Here is a 12,177-nt window from a genome sequence, read left to right as displayed (position 1 = left end):
GAATCACTCATCTAATAAAGTAACTTGTTCATGTGGTTGAAAAACTGCCAAGTAACCAACTGTTAACGGTACTGTATCCATATTTCATAGTCTGATAGTTTAACTTAAAAGTATTATTACCAAAGTTAACCTTCAGATATTTGTAAAAGCTGCAATTATGTTTTACATTTTATTTTATATATTATGATGCAATTTATCTTCCAACATAATAAAGTTTGAATGTGAGACAGTAATGTATTGTGTTGCTTACAGTCATTAATACAGGTTTTAAATTTCACATTTTCATATTGATAGATGTTACACGAACCATGTTTTCAACTCTTGTACATCCAGGAAATCTTCATAAAACCTCTGTGAAATAACATGTTATTTATATAAAACCACACTTATTACTGAATTTAAAAAAATGACCAAAACTCTTCTTAAAAGTAAAACACTTTATTTATATTTCATTCATATTCCATTAACATATGTTGTAAGTAACAAAGCTATAACTTTTATGTAAACTGTGCAGATCATGTTCTCCATCAAGGTTTATGGTTTCTAGTATACTGAAGTGTGAGCTGGTAATGGAGCTCTGCAGTCAGTGTTCATCTTCATCAGTATTCCTTTGGATACCCAGACTGTCCTGATGCTGCAGCTGTCTCTGTCCTCTGATGGGTCCAGGAACTCCTGAGCTTCATCAGGTCACCTGTAAAACAAGGCAGATTCAGTGTTACTTGTAAGACAGCATATAATATACAGTATAATATAATATACAGTATAATATAATACAGTATAATATAATATACAGTGTAATATAATATACAGTATAATATAATATACAGTGTAATATAATATACAGTGTAATATAATACAGTATAATATAATATACAGTATAATATAATATACAGTATAATATAATACAGTATAATATAATACAGTATAATATAATATAGTATAATATAATATACAGTGTAATATAATACAGTATAATATAATATACAGTATAATATAATACAGTATAATATAATACAAGTACAACAGCTCATTGTGGCTCACAGTAGTCCTCAGTTATAATCTAAAATAATAAAGCAGTGTCTCTGGTGGTTCCTTGTTGCAGCTAACTGTAGTGATGTGTTGTTGAAACAGTCTGAGGTTACCAACACAATGTCTATCTAATGGCAGCAGATACACACACAGGACATTTACTGACTGTAACTGATGTTGGAACAAGTTCCCGGTGCAATAACAGACATTCAGCAGTGAGCCTCAGTGTTTATAATTCAATAGGAGATGATATGAGTATAGGATGTTACACTGGACCTACACTTATATCCTCAGTAATAGCAGTACTTCAGTAACGCTAAATAAATGGATCAGAACTTTTATTTGTCGGTTTGATTCCACATAAAGCCTAGTGAGCAACCCCAGCTGCTGGGTGCTAATCAAAGTTACACAATAACACTAAACTAATGAATCCCTGCAGTTTGACTGTTTCTCTCTCACTGTAGCTCTATTGTTAACTCTGGTGCACGTTGATCAAGTTCATTTACACACACACACACACACACACACCTGAACGAAGCAGCAGAACAACAAAGATAACGCTAGCTGAGATAATGTTAACACGTCAGTAGAAAGTTACACAAGAAGCATCATGAACAATAATAGTATTTTATAATTAGTATTTTGTTAGCTTCTAAGGAGGCTTGATCACAGTTTGACTATTTCTCTCTTACAGTAGCTCTGTCTTTACCTCCGATAAATGTACATACAGCAGCACACAGACACACCCCGTCCCCAGCACGAAGCTTGGAAATTCACGGCATAAACTTTGTGTAAATCCATGAACAATGAAAAACAAAGCATAAATTCTAAATTCTAAGATACTTACATTTACTTCCCCTGCTGTTTCTCCACAGACAGTTGGTACAATCCCTCTTTCAGGAACAGTCTTTCAGCCAGTCCACTGTTGTACTGACTGAGGTTGTGAAAACAGTCCGACACAAAGTAGTTCAGACACAAAACCAAAAATATATATATATATATATACAATTATGAACCTGGAAAGGGGAATAATATGTCTCCTTTAAGCATGTTTTTCGCTAGCCAATGTCTACAGGTCCAGGAAATGGTCAAAACAAACGTGCATCTGCACTCGATTGCTCTTACTGAACACCTTGACCCGTCTGTGACCTTAAAAGTGTAATCTAGTGGTTTGAAATTGAGTTGAGAGAACGAAATTTGAATTGAGCGAACTGAAATTGAAAGTAAATAAAAAGTTGAATTTTTAGTGAGGCTCGAATTCAGTTTCAAACTAATAAATTCAAATTCAAATTATGCTATTCAGATTCCGCTTTTCAATACAGTTATTCAAGTTTAACAATACAAATTCAAATTATGCAATTCAAATTCAGTTTCTACTGACACAAATATCAGCCCATAGAGTTGGGCTTACAGAAATAAAATAAGCTACAAGTAAATTTCCATTCAATTATTGGTCTGTGTGGCCTGGGAATAATTTCATGAACCAAAGAACTAGGACAGCACTTCCATTCAACTTTTTTAATTTTGCCACAAGGACGTTTCAGCGTGTATTGGCAAGTTCACAGTGGATCTATTTGAGTGATTTTGTTCATTTAATCCCGTAGCTAATTGTCAGTGTAGCAGAGTGGAATGCTTCCAGTAGCCATTACCATTACTCACAACTGTATTTTATTAAGTATTATCACTGTTTTATTGTCAATGTATTTTCTCATTCTTTGTATTCCACGTTGGGGACTTGTTTTTCTGTATTTATTTAACTTTTATAACCTTATGGAGCCCCTGCGGAGTTCAAGATTTAAGAACTTTATTTGCCATTTGTGCTTGCACACATAGGAACTCTTGTGCGGTTGTTTGTTGAGAGAGTCAAGTCAAGTTAAAAAGACACACACAAAGACACATAAATCTATAAAACATATACTTCTCTAGAGATAAAAAGAAAGTGCATAAACCCTATATAAAGGGGAAAGTGAGAGCATTGTAAATTGCACCGGTATATTGCACAGGCCCGGGAGACAATATAAATATATATATATATAATATAATATAATATAATATGATATGATATGCTATGAGATAGGTCAGGACATCTGTTAATTTTGTTTTGGCCAAGAGTCCCACTGTGGCAGGGAAGAAGCTCTTAAAAAAGCGTGTTCTGTTTGTGGTGATGTTGTCCGCTCGTCTGTGCCTGAGGTTGTATGTGCAGTTCTTGTGTTTGAGCAGGGAGTGTGCTGGATGTAGTGTGTCTCTAATGATTCTCTCTGCTCTTTTTTGACAGCGCTGTGTGTAGATTGTGTCCATGGAGGGGAGTTACGTTCCTCTCCACCTCAGTCCCCTTGATGATGAGGGGCCGCAGGGGCGGTGGATTTTTCCTGAAGTCCATTACTATTTCTCTTGTCTTGTCTGTGTTGAGGCTTAGGTCGTTCACCTCACCATAGGCAAGAATGTCGTTCACCAGACTCCTGTAGCCCGATTCGCCCCTTAAAGTCTCCCAGAATAATAAAAGCAGCATCAGGATATTTGTTTTCATGCTCATTGATCATGTCATGTAGCTCCCTGAGTGCAGCCTCTTCTTTGGTGGAAGGGGGAATATACACAACACTCACAATAATACATTGCAGTTCTCTGGGTAAATAAAACGACCTTAGCTTCACAGTTAGATACTCCACATTCTCAGATTTAGAAATAAGCCTACAGTCGGTACACCAGGTTTGTTTGATGAGGACGGCCGTTCCTCCGCCACGGGTCTTGCTGCGCTCCGGTCCTCCCTGAAGGCCGTGTAGCCGTCTGGTGTTATCAACTCATTGGGTGTCCTTTCCCCCAGCCATGTTTCACAGAAGCACAGCATGGAGCAGTCCTGTAAGTCCCTCTGCGTGGAGATCCGAGCATGGAGCTCATCCATCTTATTTAACAGAGACTGGACGTTAGCAAACAGTATGACCGGGAGGGCTAACCTTCCACTGCTAACCAAGCACCGGAGTCGTTGCTCTGCCTCTCCCCGCCTGCCGTGTCTCTGCCTGGGCCCGTTGTTGTCCGGGTGTCGGCCTAACGTTGAGTAGCCGTAGCCTATTAGCTCAGGGTAGGGGTTAAGCGTGCTCGGGTCAAAATGTTCAAAGGGACTGCACTCTCTCACCCGTAGTAGGGTCACCCAGTCATAGATGCCGTTTGCTGACCATGCTGTTACCGTAGTATGGCACAAAATAACAAGAGACAGACAAAGAAGCAGTTTGACTCTGAGAGCCCTCTCAGGAGCGCCATCTTGTACCAAGCAGTGCAACCTGTTTTTCCCCCTGCAGTCTGCTGTGGCATGAAAAGGTACTGAAAGTGTTAAAAGATGTAAACTAATTGTTATTTCTTTAAACACATTTTGGTGAATAATTGTAAAGTGGTGGCCTAAAGGCGGGTGGGGAAAGTGAAGAAGCAGCACTTGCCCCTCCCTCAATACCACCACTGATGTGCCCTTGAGCAAGACCCTCAACCCAAAACACTGCTGTACAGCTGCTCAGTGGCTGTGCTTGTACTGGGCAGCTTCCAAGTATGAATGTGTAACAGTGGCTTCCTCTCAGTGAACCTTCCCTGAATAAATAAAGACTAAAAACATTGAATTTAAGTGGTTTTGCCACATAAAGGTACAGAATGCCATGTTGCTCCAGCAGTACCTCATTAGACCAGAGAGCTGTTGCAACAGAGACGAAAGGTGATGAGCGCCCTGTGAAGCCCTGCTGAACGCAGAGGCCAGCTGCATGTAGGCTTGGCAGCGACGAGGGACGCTGATTGGAGACATTGAGGAATTTTCTGGGAACTGATCGGTATGCGAGGACAGCTTGTACCTGACTGTGTTGATTTGGTTTTGTAGGCTACTGGTATTGATGCACGGTGAAAATTTCAGAAGTGAAAACATATTCAATTCAATTTTATTTGTATAGCGCCAATTCATAACAGAAGTTATCTCAGGACACTTTTCAAATAGAGCAGGTCTAGACCGAACTCTTTATAACATTATTTACAGAGACCCAACAGTACCACCATGAGCAAGACCTTGGAGACAAGGGCAAGGAAAAACTGCCTGTTAAAAGGCAGAAACCTAGGACAGATCCTTCGGCTCTAGTTGGGGTGTGTGTGTGTGTGAGAGAGTGAGTGAGAGAGAGAGAGACACAGACAGACAGACAGACGCATAGCAACAACAGTATTGGCAATGGCAATCTAGCAGGACCATGGCTCGACCAGGATCGATAAGAACCTGCGAGACGAAAAAGCACAGGAACTCCGGGGAAGAAGTGAAGTTAGTAACATGCATTAATGGGACATGAATGAGTGCAGAAAGAGAGAGGAAGAGAGGAGCTCAGTGCACCATGGGAAATCCCCCGATAGTCTAGGCCTATAGCAGCATAACTAAGGGATGGTTCAGGACTCACCTGATTCAGTCCTAACTATAAGCTTTATCAAAGAGGAACGTCTTAAGCCTACTCTTGAATGTGGTGAGGGTGTCTGCCTCCCGAACCACAACTGGAAGCTGGTTCCACAGGAGAGGAGCTTGGTAACTGAAGGCTCTGGCTCCTGTTCTACTTTTAGAGACTATAGGAACCACAAGTAGCCCAGCATTCAGAGAACGTAGTGTTCTAGTGGGGTAATAGGGTACTATGAGCTCTTTAAGATATGAAGTGGCCTGACCATGAAGAGCTTTATAGGTGAGGAGGAGGATTTTAAATTCTATTCTACATTTTACAGGGAGCCAATGCAGAGAAGCTAGTACAGGAGAGATGTGATCTCTTTTTCTAGTTCCTGTCAGTACTTGTGCTGCAGCGTTCTGAATTAATTGGAGCGTTTTAATGGACTTATTGGGGCAACCTGGTAATAAAGAGTTGCAGTAATCCAGCCTTGAAGTAACAAATGCATGGATTAGTTTTTCTGCATCTGTCTGTGATAGGATGTGTCTAATTTTTCTAATATTACGTAAATGAAAGAAGGCAGTCCTAGAGGTCTGCTTTATGTGGGAGTTAAATGACAAATCCTGATCAAAGATAACTCCAAGATTCCTGACAGTGGTGCTAGAGGCCAAGGTAATGCCGTCTACTACCGGGGGACGGCTAACAGAAGCTACCTTCGGTCGGACCGCACCGGCTACTGGGGGCTGGCTAACTGTAGCGGCTAAAGATATCTCTGTGGTGCGGTGCCGTTCCTCTCAACTTACTAAGCCTCGCATCCAGCGCAGTAAATAAACTACATTTAATACATGAACCATTATCTTTAAAGGAGGCAGAGGAATAACTGAACAACTGACACACTCAGCAGGACAGAGGAGAGGGAGAGGGAGAAGCCATAGCTAACTGCTACTGCTAATAGAGCTAGCGTGTATGAAAAACTTTTGAAAGTAGTGAAAAGTCACTAAAAGAAGGAGAAACTCCAAGTGTTGTAGAACTAGTCTACGTATAAATGTTAAGCGGGAAAATAACCGCTGTAACGAGTAAAACAAATTTAGATTTAGCGTTCACTGACAGAGCTACAGCACCAAACAGTGTACACAGAGCAGGAAGGAAACCGGAAATGACCCAGTACGCTTACCGTAGCACGTCACACCCGTCCCGTCACATATTGCTGTGATTTGTTTGTTGGTGGTATACTGGTATTGATACACAACGGAAGGTTTAAGGCAACAAAACAAACCAGCACAGGACCATGACTGGGCGACAATTCGATCTCGATTCGGGGTCGCGATAAAATTTTGATCGATTTCGATAATAAGCTTGGGACATATTACTCGATATCACATGAAAAAGTAAGAGCAACAACAACAGTATCAGAGTCTGCCGGCTGCCGTATGCCGGTAGGACACGCCCACTTCCCATTTTGAGCAGCGTGGCTACAGTTAGGGGGAAAGAAGTTGGAAAAAGGAGAAAAAAAATAGCGAAACTGAAGTCGAGGACAGCAAAAATAATGCCGAACATGAAAGCGACATCACTACATCACCCGAGACCGAAGACATTGTTGGAAAAAAAAAAGGTAACACAACGTCAATTATGTAAACGTGGTTTGGATACGGCAAAAGCGACCAGGTAACAAATCTTTTCCATCACCTGAGACGGCACCACCCCAGTAATTACCCTGAGTGTGAGACTCTGCGGGCTCAAGCTGGCACGACACCACACACACACACACACACACAGCCAAGCAAGACCACTATGTCTGCCGTTAGCATCGCTAGAGGGAGCGGCTCTGTTAAACAACAACAATCCATCCAGTCGTAATAATATAAAATATTTGACATTATTATTATTTAATAATTGTTTTTTAAGGTGTTTAAATAAGTTGTTGTTTACAAATCAAAAAAATTAAAATATAGTGAAAAGTGACCAGTCACTTACTAGTTTGCACTATTTTGAAAGCATATAAAACTCTGTATGAGCGAAAGAGCGCTGCTCTGAATTTTCTTTTGCCAGTTGTGGGCCCTGCTGCTCTCTGGACCAATGGAAAGATTCATACAATGTGGGAGTGTAATGTGAATCCTTTGTCTGCATGAAGACCTTAACAAAAACATTTGTGCTCATTATTGGAAGGCATATTCTTTAATTTTTTATGTTATTAAACTTTATTATTATAAAGTTTCAGTGAATCTCTTGTTTCTCCAAGCTTCAGGATGTCCCTCACACTGGCAGCATCTTCAAAAACTACATATCGTGATAAGAATCGAGATCGATCAATATGGAAAAACATATCGTGATAACATTTTTTTCCATATCGCCCAGCCCTAACTGGGCCCACTGCTAAAATATAGCCTTGATGTGGTGCAGTAGTGGTTTGATCAGCCTCTCTCCGTCGTTATCTTAACATTGAATATGAATTGAGCTGAAGAATCAAAATCACATTTGCACAGAAATGACAGCTGAAAGCAGCAGAGAAAAGACCAGATTTAAAGTTTAACAGCAGCAACATGATTGGCTGGAGGAGATTGTGGCTAAATCTGATTGGATTAACTGAAAGAGTAAACGGCCATGGCTGATTCGAAAAGAGAGGGAGAGAATTGTGAATGAATGAGGCATAATGAGAAGGTCTTCCTGATTGAACTTACACTGAGCTTCATTAGGCCTGTAGGGTTCATCTGGAAACAACAGCAGTGAATACAATGATGTTGTTTTTAAGAACTCTTGGAAGCCATTGATTTACTGTTTCATTGTTATTGAACAGAAGAAAGTAGAGATAATCTGCCAACTAGTGTAAAATAACACGATGCTGTGGGTTGGTTTTCCTCCTGTCCTCCACAATGTTTGAGTCAGCAGCCACTGATGCACACACAGGACCTGGACACATGCATTAGTGGACAGATGTCAGAGTGATGAGGCTGCCACACAGTCGCTGCTCCAAGCAGTTAGGGGTTCAGTGCCTTGCTCAAGAGACCTCGGCAGAGCCCAGGAGGTGAACTGGGATCACTACAGGTGTGTGTGTGTGTGTGTGTGTGTGTGTGTGTGTGTGTGTCTCAACACGGGTACATTACTGTCATTAATTATGTCATTGATGATGTCACTGATGGGCTTACCTGAACAGGTGAAATACAGGATGGAGGAAGAGGAAAAAATGAATGCACACTCCCTCAGAGAAGATCCAGACTGAACACAGTCAGAGTTGATCCACCACACTGGTCTGTATGAAGACTCCTCTCTCTCTCGTACAGAAACAGCAGAACCACAGTCCAGATTTCTACAGACAACATTTGCTTCCTCCAGGGTCCAACGGAAGCCCTTCACTGGTGTCCAGTCTCCTTTATGTTTCAGCTCCAGTGTTCCTGCACAGCGACTGCCTCCTCCCACCAACCTGACCTCCTCAGACTCTGAACAGAAACAAGAGAGTCATCAGTAAAAGAATAAAGTGAGTTTCATCAGAACAGAAATGAACCAATCAGAGCTGCAGCTCCTCTTCTACCTGAGCAGGTGAGTCCAACAGCTTTTCCAGGTGAGCAGGTGTTTCTAGCTGAGCCTGAGCTTCTACAGTCCAGGAGAGCAGACTCATGGCCTCCACACTGGAACTCTTTGGTCCACATTGGAGCCTCCACTTCTCCATAGAGCGCCCCCTGGAGGACTGAAGGAGCCCCACAGCCGAGCTCCCTACAGACCACCTCTGCATCCTGCTGGTCAAAGTCATCTTCACACACTGAGGACCACCACTGGTTAGACTGGTCAGACTTCACCTCCAGTCTGCCTGAGCACGGACTAGTCCCATCCACCAGCCTGACAGAGTCTGGACAGATAATAAAAGATAAAATAGAGAGAGAGAGAGAGAAGACTGGGAAGATCTGTATCCCAGAATAAAAATCTGTTTCTACAACAATCCAGAAAACAAAAAAAATAGAAAAAGAAGTTAATTAATCTGTTTCAGGGAAATTAGATTTTTACACTCTTCTTATTTTTCATTTCAAACAAACATTGGCCTGAAATACACAAACATGAAACACATCCAGGTTGTTCCTCCTCTATTGTTGAGAGGAAAGAGGGAAATAAAACTATAAAAAGAGTAACTGGTTGAAATAAATAATGACCAAACAAACAATTATCATTCATGAATTAAGGTTTCTCTCTGCTTTGGAGAAAATCCATCATTCAAATTGTGATTAAAATGCTTCAACAGCGACACCTGCAGGACACCCCTAGTGTTTTTAAGGAAAGTGCAGCTGCTGTTTCAGTGTGGGTATTTACCAATGGTGCTGGGATCATTACTGTCATATTTCCTTTGTAGCAGAGAAATAGAGCTGCTGTGTTTGAACTACTTTGTTGAGGATAACTGCCAGCTGTCTCTGAATACAAAGCACACACTACTTTAAAAAGCCCTGGTGAACCTGGATTTGTGATAACACATCGTTGGGAATAAAATATTGGAAGTGAAAGTACAGTAAGCTTCGTCTGGCTGATTGGAAATGGGGCCAGCTTTGATTCAAGCAGCAAGTAGTCATCATCAGTCAGCACACTTTCCTTCAGGTGTTGAACACTGGCTGCTTCTTGTTACATCTCACAGCCTTGATAAATACTCTATCTTCTGCATTAGGCCTGTAGGGTTCATCTGGAAACAACAGCAGTGAATACAATGATGTTGTTTTTAAGAACTCTTGGAAGCCATTGATTTACTGTTTCATTGTTATTGAACAGAAGAAAGTAGAGATAATCTGCCAACTAGTGTAAAATAACACAATGCTGTGGGTTGGTTTTCCTCCTGTCCTCCACAATGTTTGAGTCAGCAGCCACTGATGCACACACAGGACCTGGACACATGCATTAGTGGACAGATGTCAGAGTGATGAGGCTGCCACACAGTCGCTGCTCCAAGCAGTTAGGGGTTCAGTGCCTTGCTCAAGAGACCTCGGCAGAGCCCAGGAGGTGAACTGGGATCTCTACAGGTGTGTGTGTGTGTGTGTGTGTGTGTCTCAACATGGGTTACTGTCATTAATTATGTCATTGATGATGTCACTCATGGGCTTACCTGAACAGGTGAGATTCAGGATGGAGGAAGAGGAAAATGATATTGCACACTCCCTCAGAGAAGATGCAGACTGAACACAGTCAGAGGTGATCAACCACACAGGTCTGTCTGAAGAATCCTCTCTCTCTCCTACAGAAACAGCAGAACCACAGTCCAGATATCTACAGACAACATTTGCTCTCTTCAGGTTCCAGCCTCGGCCCCACACTGGTCTCCAGTCTCCTTTATGTTTCACCTCCAGTGTTCCTGCACAGCGACTGCCTCCTCCCAACAGCCTGACAGACTCTGAACAGAAACAAGAGAGTCATCAGTAAAAGAATAAAGTGAGTTTCATCAGAACAGAAATGAACCAATCAGAGCTGCAGCTCCTCTTCTACCTGAGCAGGTGAGTCCAACAGCTTTTCCAGGTGAGCAGGTGTTTCTAGCTGAGCCTGAGCTTCTACAGTCCAGGAGAGCAGACTCATGGCCTCCACACTGGAACTCTTTGGTCCACGTTGGAGCCTCCACTTCTCCATAGAGCGCCCCCTGGAGGACTGAAGGAGCCCCACAGCCGAGCTCCCTACAGACCACCTCTGCATCCTGCTGGTCAAAGTCATCTTCACACACTGAGGACCACAACTGGTTAGACTGGTCAGACTTCACCTCCAGTCTGCCTGAGCACGGACTAGTCCCATCCACCAGCCTGACAGAGTCTGGACAGATAATAGAAGATAAAATAGAGAGAGAGAGCAGACATCAGACACAAATAAAAAGATATCATCAAACATAATATAATGTTATTTTAACATTACACACATTGGCCTTAAACACACACACACGCACACACATGTACATGAGAGGATGCTGGTCCGTAGAGGCAGGGGAGGTTGTTCCTCCTCTATTGTTGAGAGGAAAGAGGGAAATAAAACTATAAAAAGAGTAACTGGTTGAAATAAACAATGACCAAACAAGCAATTATCATTCATGAATTAAGGTTTCTCTCTGCTTTGGAGAAAATCCATCATTCAAATTGTGATTAAAATGCTTCAACAGCGACACCTGCAGGACACCCCTAGTGTTTTTAAGGAAAGTGCAGCTGCTGTTTCAGTGTGGGTATTTACCAATGGTGCTGGGATCATTACTGTCATATTTCCTTTGTAGCAGAGAAATAGAGCTGCTGTGTTTGAACTACTTTGTTGAGGATAACTGCCAGCTGTCTCTGTATCAGGGGCCGTAGAAGACATTATTCATTCTGGCCCTCTCACATACATATATTCTTCTTTCACATACATATATTTTCCTTCTCACATACATATATTCTCCTTTCACATCCATATATTTTCACATACACATTCATATATTTTTACTCTCACATTCATATATTTTCACTCACACATTCATATATTTTTATATATGTATGTAAGAGGAAAATATATGTGTGTGTGTGAGAAGAATATATGTGTGTGTGGGAGAAGAATATATGTGTGTGTGAGACAAAGTATACATGAAACGGAAGGACAATAGTGGAAACGGAAGGCAGGCCATTTTATCACGCTGTGATTGGCTGATAAGTTGGCGCGAGGTCATGTGCAGGTCATGATTAACATGGAAGGGAGAATTGAGACCTGTGCACTGCAGCAAGCCGTTGGGGTATAAAGAACTATTTTATCATTATCTGAAACGGTCACATCGTTGTCCTCGTCCCTTGAG

At 41.6% G+C, this 12,177-nt stretch overlaps 1 pseudogene; it reads right to left on the bottom strand.

Annotated features, from left to right (window-relative positions):
- Positions 1–12,177, bottom strand: part of LOC127360849 (scavenger receptor cysteine-rich type 1 protein M130-like) — a 61,736-nt pseudogene that overhangs the window by 36,568 nt on the left and 12,991 nt on the right.

Source organism: Dicentrarchus labrax, unplaced genomic scaffold (genome assembly GCF_905237075.1).
Source record: "Dicentrarchus labrax unplaced genomic scaffold, dlabrax2021, whole genome shotgun sequence".
Taxonomy (NCBI): domain Eukaryota; kingdom Metazoa; phylum Chordata; class Actinopteri; family Moronidae; genus Dicentrarchus; species Dicentrarchus labrax.
This window is presented reverse-complemented; position numbering and strand designations above follow the sequence as displayed.